The sequence below is a fragment of the Perognathus longimembris genome, chromosome 22 (genome assembly GCF_023159225.1).
Source record: "Perognathus longimembris pacificus isolate PPM17 chromosome 22, ASM2315922v1, whole genome shotgun sequence".
Taxonomy (NCBI): Eukaryota; Metazoa; Chordata; class Mammalia; order Rodentia; family Heteromyidae; genus Perognathus; species Perognathus longimembris.
Window position 1 is genome coordinate 35633987 of NC_063182.1, and position 17388 is coordinate 35651374.

At 38.2% G+C, this 17388-nt stretch overlaps 1 protein-coding gene and 1 long non-coding RNA gene across 3 annotated transcripts in view; one reads left to right on the forward strand and one right to left on the reverse strand.

Annotated features, from left to right (window-relative positions):
• Tmem232 (transmembrane protein 232) overlaps nt 1–17388 on the reverse strand; it is a 174952-nt gene that overhangs the window by 51149 nt on the left and 106415 nt on the right. The window lies entirely within an intron of this gene.
• LOC125339796 lies at nt 14915–17024 on the forward strand. The gene is made up of 2 exons (XR_007208621.1): nt 14915–16618; nt 16945–17024. It is a non-coding gene; the product is annotated as an uncharacterized LOC125339796 (long non-coding RNA).

Below are 17388 nucleotides of genomic sequence, written 5' to 3' on the forward strand. Positions count from 1 at the left end.
GCTCAGATCTCAGCCTCCTGAGTAGCTAGGATTACTGGTGTGATCCACCGCGCCCCGCTCTCAGATTAAGATCTTAAAAGAGGGACATTTTAATTCCTAATTTAGCTATCCTTTGTTCATGTTTCTTGTCTACTTGTTCTGGTTAGGACTTGCAGCTCTATCTTAGAATTAGAAATGTCATTCTTCTCTTTTCCTAACTTAAAGAAAAACTATCAACTTTTCTTCACGCAATATGTTGTTAGAAGTAGGATTATATTATTCTGTCTTTATTGTATTGAGGTATACTCATTCTATGCCTAATTCATTGAGCATTTTAAGCATGAAGGAATATTGAATTTTAACCCAGTACTTTTTATATATCTACTGATACGGATGTATTTTTTCTCCATTCTGTTAAAGTGATGAATCACATTTATTGATGTACATATTTTGAAAAGTCTTTGCATTCTTGAGATGACTGCTACTTGATCTATCCTGATAATCTTTTTAACATGCAGCTGGATTCAATTTGCAAGTATTCTGTTGAGGATTTTACATGTACATTCATTAAAGATATTGGCTAGTGGCTGTTTTATTTTTACTGTTTTGCTTATTTTTGTTTCTGGCTTTGCTATTGGAGTGATGATGATCTTGAAGAATAATTTGGAAAAATCCTCCTCAATTACTTTTATATTAATTCTTTAAATCCTTGGTGAGATTAAGCAGTAAAATTATCAGTTCTGGGCTTTCCTTGATAATTAACTGAATGGACACACCAAATTAAATGATTAAATGGAGATATCAGATGCACTCAGTTTCAAGGGAAAGATATTTTACTTGCTTTCCTTGACTTTAAAGAATCTAATTAAAAAACAAAAATAAAAAAATCTAATTCCACAAATAAGGTGAAGACGGAACATAGTAGAAGAAACAGAATAAATTCACACTTTGATATTAAATGGAAAATTCCATTATTCTGAATCTACTAAATATATGATAGACAGAGAACTAGAATATTTAAATTCATGGTAAATGTCTACAGACTTCCTAATTGGGCAATAGAAAGTCAATTAAGTGAGTGGGCCTTGAGATGTTTCTAAATTGACCTCGAAATCAATTAGCTTTCTATACCATTTTTTTCATTCTGAAAAAAACAACTTATAATTAATAACAATCATAGATTGATATAAAATTAGTGAAACATATCTGAGATAAAGAAAAGACAAGGGGGATTTAAGTATGACTCACAATGTACAAAAGCAAAATGTGATAAAATGGTCGTTAGGCCATAAATACAGGTTTCTTAGAAATGGAAGACAAGGGGCTGGGATATAGCCTAGTGGCAAGAGTGCCTGCCTCGGATACACGAGGCCCTAGGTTCGATTTCCCAGCACCACATATACAGAAAACGGCCAGAAGCGGCGCTGTGGCTCAAGTGGCAGAGTGCTAGCCTTGAGCGGGAAGAAGCCAGGGACAGTGCTCAGGCCCTGAGTCCAAGGCCCAGGACTGGCAAAAAAAAAAAGAAATGGAAGACAAGACATAAAATCTAGACGCTTTGTAAGCACATAAAATGTGAATTGAGCATTACAACAGGACTGGGATAAATTTGAATTCTTCTGTTGATTGATTTTTCAGTACTGAGGTTTGAACTCAGGGCCATGTCTTAATTCAAAGAGATACCTGCACTCCAAGATTTATTTCGGGACTATTCATAATAACTCAAACACTGAGTCAACTTAAGTGTTCATCAACAAATGAGTGAAGAAAGAAGAGAAGAGATATATAGCGGAATTTTACTCATCAGTAAAGACTCAAACCATGAACTTTAAAACAACATGGGTCTTTAATGAAATAGAGGAAGCAATGAAAAAAAATCACAGGGAACAGTAAAAGACCCTGAATAGCAAAAACAATCCTTAGTAGGAAGAACAGTGCTGGAGGAATAGCAATACCAAACTTCAAGCTCTATTACAAAGCTATAGTAATAAAATAAAATAAAATAAAATAAACAGCTTGGTATTGGCACAAGAACAGGCCCGAGGACCAATGGAACAGAACTGAAGACCCAGAAATGAACCAGAAAAGACTCAGAACCATGGCTACTCAATCTTTGATAAAGGAGCTAAAAAAATAGTATGGAAGAAAGACAGCCTCTTTAACAAATGGTGCTGGCAAAACTGGTTCAACACCTGCAACAAACTAAAACTAGATCCTTATATATCACCCTGCACCAGAATCAATTCCAAATGGATCAAAGACCTCAAAATAAAAACAGATACCCTGAAAACACTATAAGAAGGAGTAGGAGAAATACTTATCTCCAGTTAGCCACCAAAAAAGCCAGAAGTGGAGCTATATTTCAAATGTTAAAATGGTAGCTGTGAGCAAAAAGCTCAGGGACAGTGCCCAGGCTCTGTGTCTAAGCCCTAGGATGAACACAAAAGAAAGAAAGAAAAGGAGACAGAGAGAAAGAAAAAAAGAGAGACAGAGGGAGGGAAGGAAGGGAAGGAATGGAAGGAAGGGGAAGAAGAAAGGAAGGAAGGAAGGAAGGAAGGAAGGAAGGAAGGAAGGAAGGAAGGAAGGAAGGAAGGAAGGAAGGAAGGAAGGAAGGAAAAGTAGATACTTTTAATACCTCACAGTTTAAATTCATCTACTGGATGGAATCTAAGTTTCATTCTTGAAATATAGAATAGGCAGTTATGCAGAGTAATTGTAAAACAAATGATCCCAAATCTGTAAACTGATCTCATAATATGAATTTATAGTAAAGCAAGAAGAAAACAGTAATGCCTGATTTACTCAATACATTTTGCCTATATTAACACCATTTAACTCAAGGTAAGATTAAAGAAGCTGATGATGAAATTGGTTTAAAAAATAAAAAGAAACTAATTCTCCCCCTGAACACCGGCTGTGCATTTCTATATTATATAACTTGCTATTCGCTATCTGGCTGTGAATCAGCTATTTTCACAGGGGATTATTAGAAAATAATCATTCTCTCAGTTTCAATTCTTGGAATGACAGATCAGCTTAATTTGAATTACTCTCCCAGAAGTGACAATCATGAGCTCTGGCTAAAATATAAAAACCAATTATTATGGCTCTGGAGAACAACCCAAAGCAAACATACATTGGAGAGTGTTAAACTCTTGAAAGAATGGGAATGCACCTGGCTGATATCATTGTTACTTTTCTGGAAGGAATGTTAGATCTTCCATATCCAGAATGGCTAAGACTCAAGCAAAACTTGCAGGCTTATTCCTTTAAGTGCCAAGAATTGAAGTCTTCCAGAGTGACTAGAAATTAATAGAAAACCCCCAGAAAGCTGGGCACCATAGAGAACGAAATCGGAATAAATTGTGTATAAACTTCCATCAAGTCCTTAAACACTCTGAGAACTGGGCATGTGTGGGAAAAGGCTGACACAGGCCGAGCCAGAAGAGACAGCTAGAATGCTGAATGGCTGAGCAGAAATGGAAGCTTTGAGGAATTGTGAGAGTTTGCTCACAGTAAAGCTGAGGACTTTCACAGAAATTGTTAGCTCACTGTTAACTCCAAAAGACCACACTTGAAAAGTAAAATCTAGCTTCCAAAACTAAGATTTGCTCTAAAAGTAATAACACTAAATTAAAACCCAGACTCTATTAAGTGAAAACCAAATATTCACAAGTTCAGGGTTACTAAACTGTAATTACATTGTTGTCTACAACAAAAACTACAAGAAGTTATCAGAATCCACAATGTCTACATGTTAGTTTATATGACATGAAATTATATAACAATAATGCGACTCTGATGTGTTGAAAGTGCTCACTACCTTAAGCAGCTATGAAATGATATAAAATAAAATAGATCTTTTTCATAAAAGACTGATCGACAGTGTGAACTAAAAGAGTAAAACAGTAATTAACCAAATATTGGACAAAGCATAATAGAGATGAGAAAAATGAAATGCATGGGAAAATTTGAAATTTAAACTTCTTCATACAGATTTTTATGTTTTATAATATTAAAAGGATAAATTCCTTGGGAAGCATTAAAATAATAGATGTGTATGGATTTAAAAGAAAAAACCAATGAGCCGAAAGCAAACTAGGAGACAAAGTGATATAGTCAAGTCAGTGATTGCCACTGGAGATTTTTATGTTTCACTCCTGCTAATAGATAGAACTAAAAATTTGATCAGGCAGGAAATACTCTAATGATTTCACCCGCAGTGACCTAATCTGGCATACAGAAGTCCATGCACCCTGCAGAGCACAGTGTCTTTACATGAGTGGCTTGAGCATTTATATAGACCAAATACTAGACCATTGAAAAATGCCACTCATTTTTTAAAATTTGAGGTTTGAGAAAATGTTCCCTATTTTCACTGTTTTTGATTTCTGTGCCCTTTGTCTTTAGGATATCAGTTTATCTGACTTGGGGAGGAGAAGAGAAGCACAGAAACAGTGGGACAAAGGGTGAACCAACTCAGCAGGGAACTCACTTGACAGTATGTTGGATAATGTTATAGAACCCTTAAGAGGGAATTGTAATGGCAATCTAAGTGTAATCAAGGATGAAACTTTCAAGTGCCTCCTTAAAAAGTTACCGGATAATTTGGTGAGAAAATGTATTTCAAGGGTGTAGCCTTAAATCATGCAGCGTAGGTGAGCACTTTACGGATATAATTTAAAGGAAGGAGGAAGAACGTGACAAACCTAAACAGAACACCAGCCAAAGTGCAAAGGAACTCTTCATTTAAGCAACATTTGTCATTATAATCTGCTTTAAGAACGCTATAGGACTCAAGTAGTGGCGGCTTGTAGCTATGCTCCTAGCTACACAGGAGGCTGTGAGCCAGAGGACCAAAGTGCAAAGCCAGCCCATGAAGAAAAGTCCATGAGATTCCATGTCCAAAAACTAGCAGGAAAAAGCTGGCCTAGAGGTGTGGCTCAAATGGTAGATCACCAGCTGAGCAAGTTTGAGGCTTTGAAGTTCGGAGGGACAAAACTGGAAGAGAATGAGGGAGAGGGTGACACTGTTCAAAAGGAAATTTACTCCTTACCTGACTCATATAACTGTAACCCCTGTACATCACCTTTACAATAAAATTCTAAATTTTTAAAGAATAGAATTAAATGTTAGAAACTTAGAGGTAGCCGTAAGATTCCAATCTGTAATGTTGAGGACAGCAGATTTTCAATAGGGTCATGAGGCCTGAATGTCCATTTAGAGAGTAGAAGGATCAATTTCTGTTACAAGAGATTGGTTTCCCATCCAGACATATAATGAGCTCTTTGACAACTTTTAAAAATCTTTTTTAATTAGCCCATATACAAGGTGTAAAATTGGGTGGGTTTTGCACAAAATATACAAGCAAATTTTACCTTTGTTTCTAAAAGAAACATGAATTTTTCTGGAGTAAATATATTAATAATATCTTATTAAAATGTTTCTACTGAGGAAAATGATATCTTCCTATTATTTGCAGGGCTCCTTGAAGAAAAATAGTGTGGTAAAACTACACTTTTGGCAACACTGACAGCAGCTTACACCGGGGCAGCAAAGGAAAATGTCTGCCCTCCTTTGTACTGAAGTGCATCAACTAGAAATGGTGAAGACGCACATGAGCTAAAAATAAATCATAATCTAATGCATTAAAATCTTTGAATACAAAATATTGGCATCTAATCTATTAATTAGCTTCTGGTTATAAAATAATTGCAAATGGAAAGTACAGTGTAAATACTGATTAGTCTTATTATAATTAGTTATTATACTTTATCCTTGTGATAATGTTATAGGACCCTTAAGAGGGAATTGTAATGACAATCTAAGTGTAATCAAGGATGAAACTTTCAAGTGCCTCCTTAAAAAGTTACCGGATAATTTGGTGAGGAAATGTATTTCAAGGGTGTAGCCTTAAGTCATGCAGCGTAGGTGAGCACTTTACGGATATAATTTAAAGGAAGGAGGAAGAACATGACAAACCTAAACAGAACACCAGCCAAAGTGCAAAGGAACTCTTCATTTAAGCAACATTTGTCATTATAATCTGCTTTAAGAACGCTATAGGACTCAAGTAGTGGCGGCTTGTAGCTATGCTCCTAGCTACACAGGAGGCTGTGAGCCAGAGGACCAAAGTGCAAAGCCAGCCCATGAAGAAAAGTCCATGAGATTCCATGTCCAAAAACTAGCAGGAAAAAGCTGGCCTAGAGGTGTGGTTCAAATGGTAGATCACCAGCTGAGCAAGTTTGAGGCTTTGAATTCAAAACCTTGTACTGGAAAAAAAAATTATACAGGAAAGTAAACTGAACAGTTTCACTGGGCTTTTAATATAGCTGTACTAAATGATCCTGCAACTAGTAGGATAATCTGAGATCCCAAAGTAAAAAGCACAAGTCATATATTTTAGAGATGAGGCCTTTGTCTGTTGAATGTCCGGTAAAGATTTTCTCCCAGTCTGTGGGCTTTCTGTTTATCTTGAGAGCTATGTCCTTTGCTGTGCAGAAGCTCTGGAGTTTGATGCAATCCTATTTGTCCAACCTTTCTTTGATTTGTAGCCTTTCAGGGTCTTTGTTAAGGAAGTTCTGTCCTGTGCCAAGGAGCCCAAGTGTTTCTCCTACTCCTTCCTTTAGTGTCTTCAGGGTGCCTGTTTTGATTTCAAGGTCTTTAATCCATTTGGAATTGATTTTGGTGCAGGGTGATATATAAGGATCTAGTTTTAGTTTGTTGCATGTGTTGAGCCAGTTTTGCCAGCACCACTTGTTAAAGAGGCTATCTTTCTTCCATACTATTGTTTTAGCTCCTTTATCAAAGATTAAGTAGGCATAGTTCTGTGGGTTTAATTCTGGGTCTTCAATTCTGTTCCATTGGTCTTCAGGCCTGTTCCGGTGCCAATACCAAGCTGTTTTTATTACTATAGCTTTATAATACAGCTTGAAGTTGGGTATTGTAATTCCTCCAGCACTGTTCTTTCTGCTTAGGAGTGTTTTTGCTATTCTAGGTCTTTTATTGTTCCATATGAATTTCTGGATTGCTTCCTCTATTTCATTAAAGAATGGTGTTGATATGCAGAACTAAAAAAATTACCTTCTTCCAAAACAAAACTGCAAAGAACCAACAGCCCCCTCATCAAGTGGGCTAAAGACTTACAAAGAAACTTCTCTGATGAGGAAATGAGAATGGCCAATAGACATATGAAAAAATGCTCTACATCACTGGCCATAAAGGAAATGCAAATCAAAACAACATTGAGATTCCATCTCACCCCAGCAAGAATGTCATATATCAAGAAAACTAATAATAACAATTGTTGGAGGGGATGTGGCCAAAAGGGAACCCTACTTCATTGTTGGTGGGAATGTAAACTGGTTCAGCCACTCTGGCAAGCAGTATGGAGATTCCTCAAAAGGCTCAATATAGAACTCCCCTATGACCCAGCAGCCCCACTGTTGGGTATCTATCCAAAAGACCACAAACAAAATCACAGTAATGCCACCAGCACAACAATGTTCATCGCAGCACAATTTGTCATAGCGAGAAGCTGGAACCAACCCAGATGCCCCTCCATAGATGAATGGATCAGGAAAATGTGGTACATTTACACAATGGAATTTTATGCCTCTATCAGAAAGAATGACATTGTTCCATTTGTAAGGAAATGGAAGGACTTGGAAAAAGTTATACTAAGTGAAGTGAGCCAGACCCAAAGAAACATGGACTCTATGGCATCCCTTATTGGGAATAATTAGTACAGGTTTAGGCAAGCCATAGCAGAGCATCACAAGGCCCAATAGCTATACCCTTAGGAACACATAAGATAATGCTAAGTGAAATGAACTCCATGTTATGGAAACAAGTGATATATCACAGTTATAACTACTTTCAACGTCCTATGTGAATGTGTAGTTTCTATTATTGATGATGTTTTGTATCACCTTCCTATGTTTGTACCTACACTATCTCTGTAATCTTATCTGAGTATATTGGAAACCGTGTTTACTGGTATTGGAAGTAGGAAATTCAAAGGGAATACCAAATTCGAGAGACACGGGGTAAAAAAAGAGAAATAACTACAAAAGCAATACTTGCAAAACTGTTTGATGTAAGTGAACTGAACAACTGGGCGGGGGGGAGGGAAGGGGGGGAGGGAGGGGGGCATGAGGGACAAGGCAACAAACAGTACAAGAAATGTATCCAACGCCCAACGTATGATACTGTAACCTCTCTGTACGTCAGTTTGAAAATAAAATTTTGAGAAAAAAAAAAAAAAAAGCACAAGTCATGGAAAATGAATTTAGCATTTACATAGATACTAAAATAAGAATTGTCTTTGCTAACTTCTGGAAATTTGCTGAAAACAAGAAAAGTAGATGCAGAAGAAATGTTTCAATCTATTATTATCTTTAATATGGTAAATATCACAACTATAAAACAGAATTGCTACAGTTTATTTTTTTCTAAGATTGTTGGTAGCTTGTGTTTGTTTTATTATAAAATTCTTTGTTCTCTGTATGCGATTTTTCAAAACAAATTAAATACATAGTAATATTTACATCAAAGAAAATACCTAAAATTAAAGACCAACTTCAATAGTATGACCTTTTAGAATCAGAAAATACTGACAACATTCTGTAAATGCTGTTTTTCTTATTATTCCAACGAATTGGTCAAATGTCGCCCCCCTCAGGCCAGAAGTGGTCAGCAATAATGCCAGGGCTGCAGGATTTCCAAACCAAACAGCTGCAAAAACAAACACAAATTCCAGTTGCTGGTTGGCCAGGACATTTCCCAGACCAGTGTTCAATTTTACGAAGGAATCAAAGCAAATGAAGCCTATGTCAATTTAGTTCAACCATCAGTTGAGACTATAATCCCCTCTCTCTCTCTCTCTCTCTCCCCCTCCCTCTCTCTCTCCCTCTCTCTCTCTCTCTCTCTCTCTCTCTCTCTCTCTCTCTCTCTCTCTCTCTCTCTCTCTCTCTCTCCCTCTCCCTCTCCCTCTCCCTCTCCCTCTCTCCCTCTCCCTCTCCCTCCAGTCATGGGGCTTGAACTCAGGGCCTGAGAGCACTGTCCCTGCTTCCTTTTGCTCAAGGCCACAGAGCCACCTCTGGCTTTTTCTGTTTATGGGGTACTGAGGAATCAAACCCAGGGCTTCATGCATGCTAGGCCAGCACTCTACCGCTAAACCACATTCCCAGCTCCTAAGTCTTTCTCTTTTAAAGGTAAATTGGCTGTTGTCATTCTCCTGATTGAAGCTATCCTGTGAGCTGTGTACAAAAAGTCATTTCTTTCTGTAATCCTAGCTGCTGAGGAGGCTGAGCTATGAAGCCAACCTGGAGTAAATCCTCCCTGAGACTTATCTCCAATTAAATAGCAAAAAGCCTAACTGGAGGTGTGGCTCAAGTGGTAGAGTACCAGTCTTAGGCAAGAAAGCTAAATTAATACAAGGCCATGAGTTCAAGGCCTGGTATCAGCAAAATAAACCAGATAAACAAATGAGCAAAGCCTTCCAATGACTTTGCTTTTCACTTAGTACTGGAATGCTTGCCTTTGGACACAAAAATCCCGCATCGAAAGGCTTCAATATCAACTTCCCCTTCATTTCTTTCCCCATTCCTTACTACACAGTAGGCATACTGAACACCATTTTTATGGACCAAATATGGTGAGCCTTGCACACCTTGTACTTTGCTTGTTGCCTTATTCTGTGTTTCCTGCAAGCTGGAGACCCAAGCAAGCCTGTGTAGAGCTCTGCTTTTAGTGTAGGCATATTATACTTTTCCTTGTAGGCCTCCATCTTCAGTCACTTCCTCAAAGAGACTGTTTTTTTAGTTTTCTCAAGTAGATTTTTTCCAATTACCTTCAATTTTATCACACAGTTAATTTCACCAGTGAGATTGCAGCCAATCTCCAATGGTGTTATTTGCATAAAAATTTACTAAATATCTAGCTTAGATTATAAACTATATTAAATTAGACACCGTGTTAAGAACTACACAAAGTTTTTCATTTTTGTCTCTAACATGTTTCAGGGTGCATGGCATACAGTAGGGTTTTCAGTTTTGCTGAGATTCTTATTCATTTTCCCATTATTCAAAAGTTTGACAGAGGCTAGACTTTCCTGTCTCCAGTATCAATTTCATTTCCTTGTTTTGTGTGTTTTTTGTTGTTGTTGTTTTTGGATCTCGGAAATATCAGAAGCAGTGAGAAGTGGTTGGATTTTAGCACTATGTGGAAGTAGACTGCTAGATTATCTGATTGCACACAGGATGGGAATTATATAGTCAAAGATTATTTTACTAGTTATATGTTAAGTATGAAGTATCTGTATACCCATCTAAATACAAATAACAATGCTGGTAGTTACATACCAGGCTACAGTATGGAAGGGAAAAATCAGTTGGCCAAAGGACTACTAGAAACCAATATAAACCCAAGTATAATTGTAAACAATGCTAGCTAGGTTAATGGAATGATTTACTCTGCTCTTCATCTAGATGTTTCGGCAATGTGCATCCAGAACCCAGTCCACTCGATTTGCTTAGGTTGAGATTCTATTAAGTCAGTTCTTCATACATTTCTTCATCATAGTTTTGAAACACAAAGCAGGCCTTAAATTTTACTGCTGAATTCACAACAAATATTTCTCCTTCACTTTAGTTTTTGCTTTAAAAACACTAACCTAAATATGTGCCAAATGACGAAACATTCAATTATTTTAAGAAAAATAATATTCTTGATTTCTTCGTGCTCAAGTATATGACCCTTAAAATAGTCTAAGAACATAGGATACTTCATTTTTGCATGTCTCTCTTTTTCTTTTTCCTCTCTTTATTTGTTGTTTACAAGTAACATACTATATTCCTTGAAATATCTTGAAAATTTATTGACATGACTAAATTAGGCAATCTGAAGGCAAGGCACAGAATTAAGTAAGTGTACAGGTGTAAATAGAAATACTTATCCTTAGATGTGTCACATTAGATGATACTGTTCTAATTATTGTGATATTTTTGTATAGTTTTCATCTTAAATATAGACATTTAACAATCTTCAAACCTATTTTTCAAGAGGTAGAGTCATAGAATACCAATCTACAAATAACACAAGGAAAAAAAATTTAACAAATCTGCTTGAGTACAGGGAAATAAGATCCTTGTACATTTCAGATACTGGACTTTCTAAATGAGATGCTAATGGCAGTATAGAGGAGGGAAGAACTGAAGCATTGAAAATATTAGCAAAATAAGCCCTGTGTAAGTCAGGGTTCCAATGATAAACGGGACAGACACCGTGTGTGTGCACAGGTGTTTATAAAATGAGGAGCTGGCACAAGTGATGACAAAGGCAGGCGAGTGGGGTTCCGTGACATACACTGGGCAGGCTGGAGACGCAGGTAGGCTCATGGAGAGTTCTAATTTCCATGCAGAGGACTAAGAATCAGGACAGCTATCTGTGTAAACTGCAGTATGTCAGCCTGCAGGCCTAGTCCCGAGAAATTTCAGTTTTAGTCCAAATCTCAGAAGGGACCGCAGTTCTATCTCAAGAAGTCAGGCAGGATCCGTCTGCCCTTGTAGGAAGGAGCGTTTATTTCTGACTTAAGCCTTGGGCTGGTTGGGTGAGAGTCTCCAGGTCAGGAAGGCATCCGCATTACCCAGCCTATTGATTTCAATGTGGATCTCATGCAGTAGCACACTCGTAGATACACACTTAATCGTGCGTGGCCAAATATTCAGGGATCCTATGGCCCAAGTAAACTGACACAAAAACTATCCATGTTGTTGCATAACATGCAATCATGTTAACACATGATTGGGAACTGATTTTCACACGGCAATCTCTGAAGACATTAGCTCGAAAAGATTACAGTCCTAGTTACTTGTGAGGCTGAAATTGGAAAGACTGCAAGAAAATGTGTTCTATCTCCAGAATGGAATTCTATGCTTCTATCAGAAAGAATGGCATTGCTCCATTCGTAAGGAAATGGAAGGACTTGGGGGGAAAAAAGCATACTAAGTGGAGGAAACACTGAAATTTGAGGACAACCTTGGGAAAAGTCTGCGAGACTTCATCTCAACAGAAAAGACAGGGCGTGGTGGCATGTGTCTGTCATCCCAGCTACAGAAGAAACAGCGAGAAAGTGTAGTTCCGGACGTTCTAGGGAGGGAGGTGGGGGGGGGGGAGAGAGAACAATTCAAAAAGTACCTAAGCAAAACAGGTGGGGGTAGGACACTGGGATACTGGTAGTAAGGCTCAATTAGTAAAGTACCCACCTCGCAAGTGTAAGTCCCTGTGTTCAAACCCCAGTAAAATTAGTACTTTTTGAAATTATTGACTTTTCGGACAGGGTCTCACTGGCTTTCAACTCACTATCAGCCTTTCCCTCCTGTGCACCTCCACACCAGCTCTCCTCTGCTTCCTCTTCCACGCCAGCTGTCCTCGGGGAGTTTATGATCACTCTCGGAGGATTGCTGTAACTCTCTTTTCTTCCGATCCGGTTGTTTGGTCTCTCCACTGGTGGAAATAAACTCCCAGCTCTGAGCCTACACCCAAGTCCTTTCAGTGATTATGACCTAAATAGGCATATTTATGTTAATGTAGTTGTGCAAAGTGAAACAATGTTCCATTCTTCTTGGTTTTCTTATCTTTTCTTCCTTCATCTTTTGTCTTTCCTTCCTCTACCCTTCCCTTCCTCCCTCCCCCTTTCTTCTCTTTCCTTCCTTCTTACTATTTCTTTGTTTCTTTCTTACTCTTTCGTTCTTCTTCTTTCTTTCTCTCCCTTCCTGTACCTCTAAGTCTATTCTCTGTTCTCTGTCTGCTTTTTCTGTCTCTGTATCTCTCTTTTCTTTCCCTTATTTTTTTTTCTTATATCATTTAAGGGTTGACCAAGAATTTGGGCATGGAGAAGACAGTGGTTATGGTGGAGGGAAGGTTGAGAGGTGAAAGGAGCTGGTTGATTACACAGTGCTTCTTACTGCTATGCCTAAGTCAGAATTACACATCTAATTTTTTATTTTATCATTTATAAATAGAAGGTTCATTGTTCTGAGTCATTGTACTCAATGACTCTCTGATAGTGAGTTGTTTTCTTTCAAGACTATGCTTACCATGATAATCATCTGTAGTCTCAGTTATGCAAAGGATGTTAAACTAACAACTTTTTCTCTTATAGGTAGAATCTAGTCCTGAAAGATGAGCATATACATATATACATATATATGTAATGCATATACGTGCGTGTATACACAATATGATTGTAATTCTTGGATGTTGAGATGTATGTAGAAGAAGGAATAGGGCACAAAAATGTTGGAAGGTGAATAATGTTGAAATATTTTGGGTCTATGAACAAATATAGCAAAAGGAAACATCAAAAGCTATTGCATAACAAAAGGGCAAAGAGAGACAGGGGCACCTATGAGAGAGCAAGGGAGGGGATTAAGCTGACTAAAGTATAATATGTGTAGTTAGAAAATGTCATAGCAATCCCATTGGAATGCCCTTGAAGTGCACGAATGATAGAAATGTCTAGCAGGTTCTGGCAGGAGAGAACGCCAGTGTGGGGGGAGACGGTGAACCGAGAGAGTGAAGGAGGCAAATACGGTCAAAATACTTCACGCGCAGGCACAACAATAGAATGATGACACCTGTCGGAACTGTTGGAGCATAAAAGAGGAGGGAACAAGAAAGTGAGAAAAGGGGTGAACCTAATCAGGGGACATTGGATGAATGTATGGAAATGTCAAAATTAAGCCTCCTTGTATTGTCAATGTATGCTAATTAAAAGCTATAAAAGAACTTAAAGCCAAATAAATAAACAAATACACTGCCCCTTGCACCAGCTTTATAATTTTATTGTTGTTGATTTTTTTTGTATTTGTGTATGTGTGATGGATACATGTGTTTAAAAGATTATTGTCTCTCTAATTAAGTCCAGGTATTTTTCAAATATGATTAAATTTGATGCTGGGGGTGTAGCTCAGCGCTAGAATCTATATTTATATATTTATGGACAGTTTACTCCTCGTTATTTTACTTCTGAGGAATATCTAACTTGAAATCACCTAAGAAAACAATATTAGAATCTGTTGGCTATCTTTTGGGTTGAAATATGACAATTATCCCACTGTTGCAACTCACCAAGACAGGCCAAGTCCTAAAGGGGGCTTGAGGGGTCTGAATTACTCACTTTGACTGTCTGTATTCATCAAATTAACTGCCATCTTTTCCATCTCTCATTCACAGAGCTCCAATTAAAAGGGAAGCATACACTCTTTCTGACAGCACAACTTGCTCAGCCACAGAACATATGGACACCGAGTCAGTTCCATTTCCAATGACTGGAAACCCTATTGTATCAGTATTGGATTACACACATCTCTAATGGTGGCAAAGAAAGAGAAAAAGTCTTCTGGAGGACTGTCCACTCATTTAAGTACACTCTTCCAATGTGTAATGTTCTGCCTCTATTTCCTCAAAAATAAATTGTGTATGTTTTATTTCTTATCTTTTAGCCAAATGACCACTGTTTTGAGTCTATCACTGCAACATACTTCTGAATATATCTGACAAAGTAATAAGTGAATTAAGAGATTAGCATTACTGCTTGAAGTAGCGAAATAGACAGCAATACCTCTCACCTGTCCCATCTTGGCTTATGTGTAGTACCAGTGGATTCCTAGCACCCAGAATTTAGGGACTTCCACAACATTGGGGGTAACATAGAGGTGAAGAGAGAGGGGAGGAAGTTTTTAAATTATTTTATGTGGCTTTTTTATTCTTCTGATATAAATGCATTTGCCATAGCCTCCGCTAGCTTCCCAAACGTACCCTTAATTTGTGGTTGAGATTTTGGCCTGGAGTGTTTGAAATTCTGCAGGAAAGCCAGGGCCGTGAAAACATCCAGGGGGAATATGAGACCTTAGAAGTGCTTCCACACGGAGGCTGCTGTCACTTCCGTGTCTGCGGCTGCCTCCACCTCTGGCATCTCACCTTCACCTCTGCCGGAGCTGGCAGGCTGATGCGAATTCTGGGAATTCTTCAGCCTGGATGGGACATATTCACATTTGACTTATGCCTCAGAGCCAACCTGCAGAAATGAGTAGCCAGGTGCTGGCCCAGGGTCTTGGAGTGCGGTTGTCCTGCTCAGGAGAAGGGACCGTGGCACTCTGCTTACTAGGCAGCTTTGCTCTCTCTTGGCAAAACAGGTTCAGTTCGAGAGCTGTGTGTGGCTAAATTGCGTTCACCATTTCTGATCTTTTGTGCGTGAACAGGAAGCAAACGTGATTAAAATAAAGACATTTGGGAATTTTGAGTGTGGGACATCAGACCTTGTTTAATACATAACCTTCAGGGAAAGACAAAAACATTACTGCCTGTTATTTTTAGTGCAACAGGAAAGAAAACTAGTGGAACTATCATACATAACGTTCCCCCTTATGATTTACTTACCATAATCTCTCCTTGATATCAGTATGCGAACACGTGGCTGATTTGTCAGCCAGCTGAGCTAAGAATTCTGTGTGGCAATGCTGGTTTGCTTACAGGAAGATTTAGTCAAATTTCAGTTCTCAAGATAGGCTTTTTCTTTTAAATAGTTTTATATAGAAACAAAAAAAAAACCCAGAAAGGAACCCACTTGACATTAGTTCTGGCTCAACAAGACTCAGGTTAGTGAACTGTTGTGAAGAGCCAAGAATTTAGTGACATATCACTTCAGAGATGATGGATGTTTGGCAATTACTGATCTTATATTGCACTGACAGACTTGGCACTGAAAGTGGAACCTGTTCAGAATGATAAATGGATATGACAATTTATTAAAGATAGAAGACATGATTAGTGTTGGCTGGGGATGCATTCTTTCTTAAAGGAATAGGAGAAGAAAGCAAAACAAAAAGCAAATACAGGGGATAATTAGAATATGAGAATTAAAGTGTGCAACATATATTAAATCTATTTAATGGAAAAATTCTAGAAATTTAGAAGCCACCTAGATGGGGTAATGAAAACATGCACAAAACTGTTCACCTATTTCTACATCCACAATTCTCTTGCTAGATTCTGTTCTCCTTCTCTTCAGTTCATTAGCCTTCCTTTTCTAGATCTGTGGTGCAAAGTGCCTCTGGTTTTGCTGTATTCCTTAGCTGGAGCAGTTTAACAGAAGCTCTGTTTAATTCTTGTGCATTTTCCCTTCCTCAAATGAAAATGGAATGGCAAGGTTAAACGTGTAATCGGAAGAAGGCAATTCCTAGGGGCACATCTCTGTAACTTTTCTTGTTGGATAACCTATAGGAGAGACCCACCGTAATGGTTTACACTGTTAACCACTTGTACCATATGAGTGCTCTTCACAACAAATGGATCTTGTCTACAAACTTAAGAAGTTCATCATGCCTTTGCACTAAGTGCTTCATTAAATTTTGTTCCCCTGTCAGGCTGTCTAAAGCTGCTGGAATCATTTGGAAAACGACGGAACACATATATTTGCTTCTTGTCAGCTACTTGCAGCCTGTCTGCCTGTGTTGATAATTGTGTATGACCCATAAATGTTATTATAAATACCCAAATGGTCCTGAGGAGCATAAAGGTTATCTGCCTTTGTGTTATTGAATTTTTTCATGAAGTCCTGCAAAAGTGACTCCTTGATGTCACCTGCATTCATTCCGCAGCTTTGCTGCTCAGAGATACTCAAGAGTGAGAGTCTACTGCTGTCTCACAGGTGACACGGGATAGTATTGCTTATCTTTTCTCAAAATCATCTCTATGTACATAACTTTTAGTAAAGCACTAGTATAATTTTAGCTTTTCATAGCTTTCTACAAATATTTGTATTTCCAAGATTTTTTTAATGCCAGACCTAGAGCTTGAACACGGGGCCTGGGCACTGACCCTAACACTCTATTATTTGAGTGCAGTTCCACTTGCAGATGTTAGTATTTAATTGGAGCTCAAAGTCTCATGGCCTTTCCTGAGCAGGCTAGCTTCAAGCCCCCACCCACAGATCTCAACCCCCTGAGTAGTTAGGATTCTTGGCTTGAGCTGCCACTGCCCAGAAAGATATATTTGGGTGGTTTTTTTTTTATAGTTTTCTTTTATTAAATAAGTTTAACTAGTTGTCATTAACAAAAAAGTTCATAACCAATGTCACCATTTCAACATTCTCCTTATCCCTTCCCTGCACTCTACTTAATTTTGCAGGATACACATGGATTTCTTAACTGCATTCTCCCCCTCTTTTCCTATTCCTCTAGCCCGTTCCCCTTGACTCCACCCCCACCCCTTTCCTGTACTCCCTTCCTGGTGTTCATTTTGTTGAATTCTTGACTTTGCCTTTCTAAGGAATGAACACTGAACTCCCCCTTGAATCTATACTGTTTCAGTTAATACATATGTATATACTTGCATGCCACCCAATGC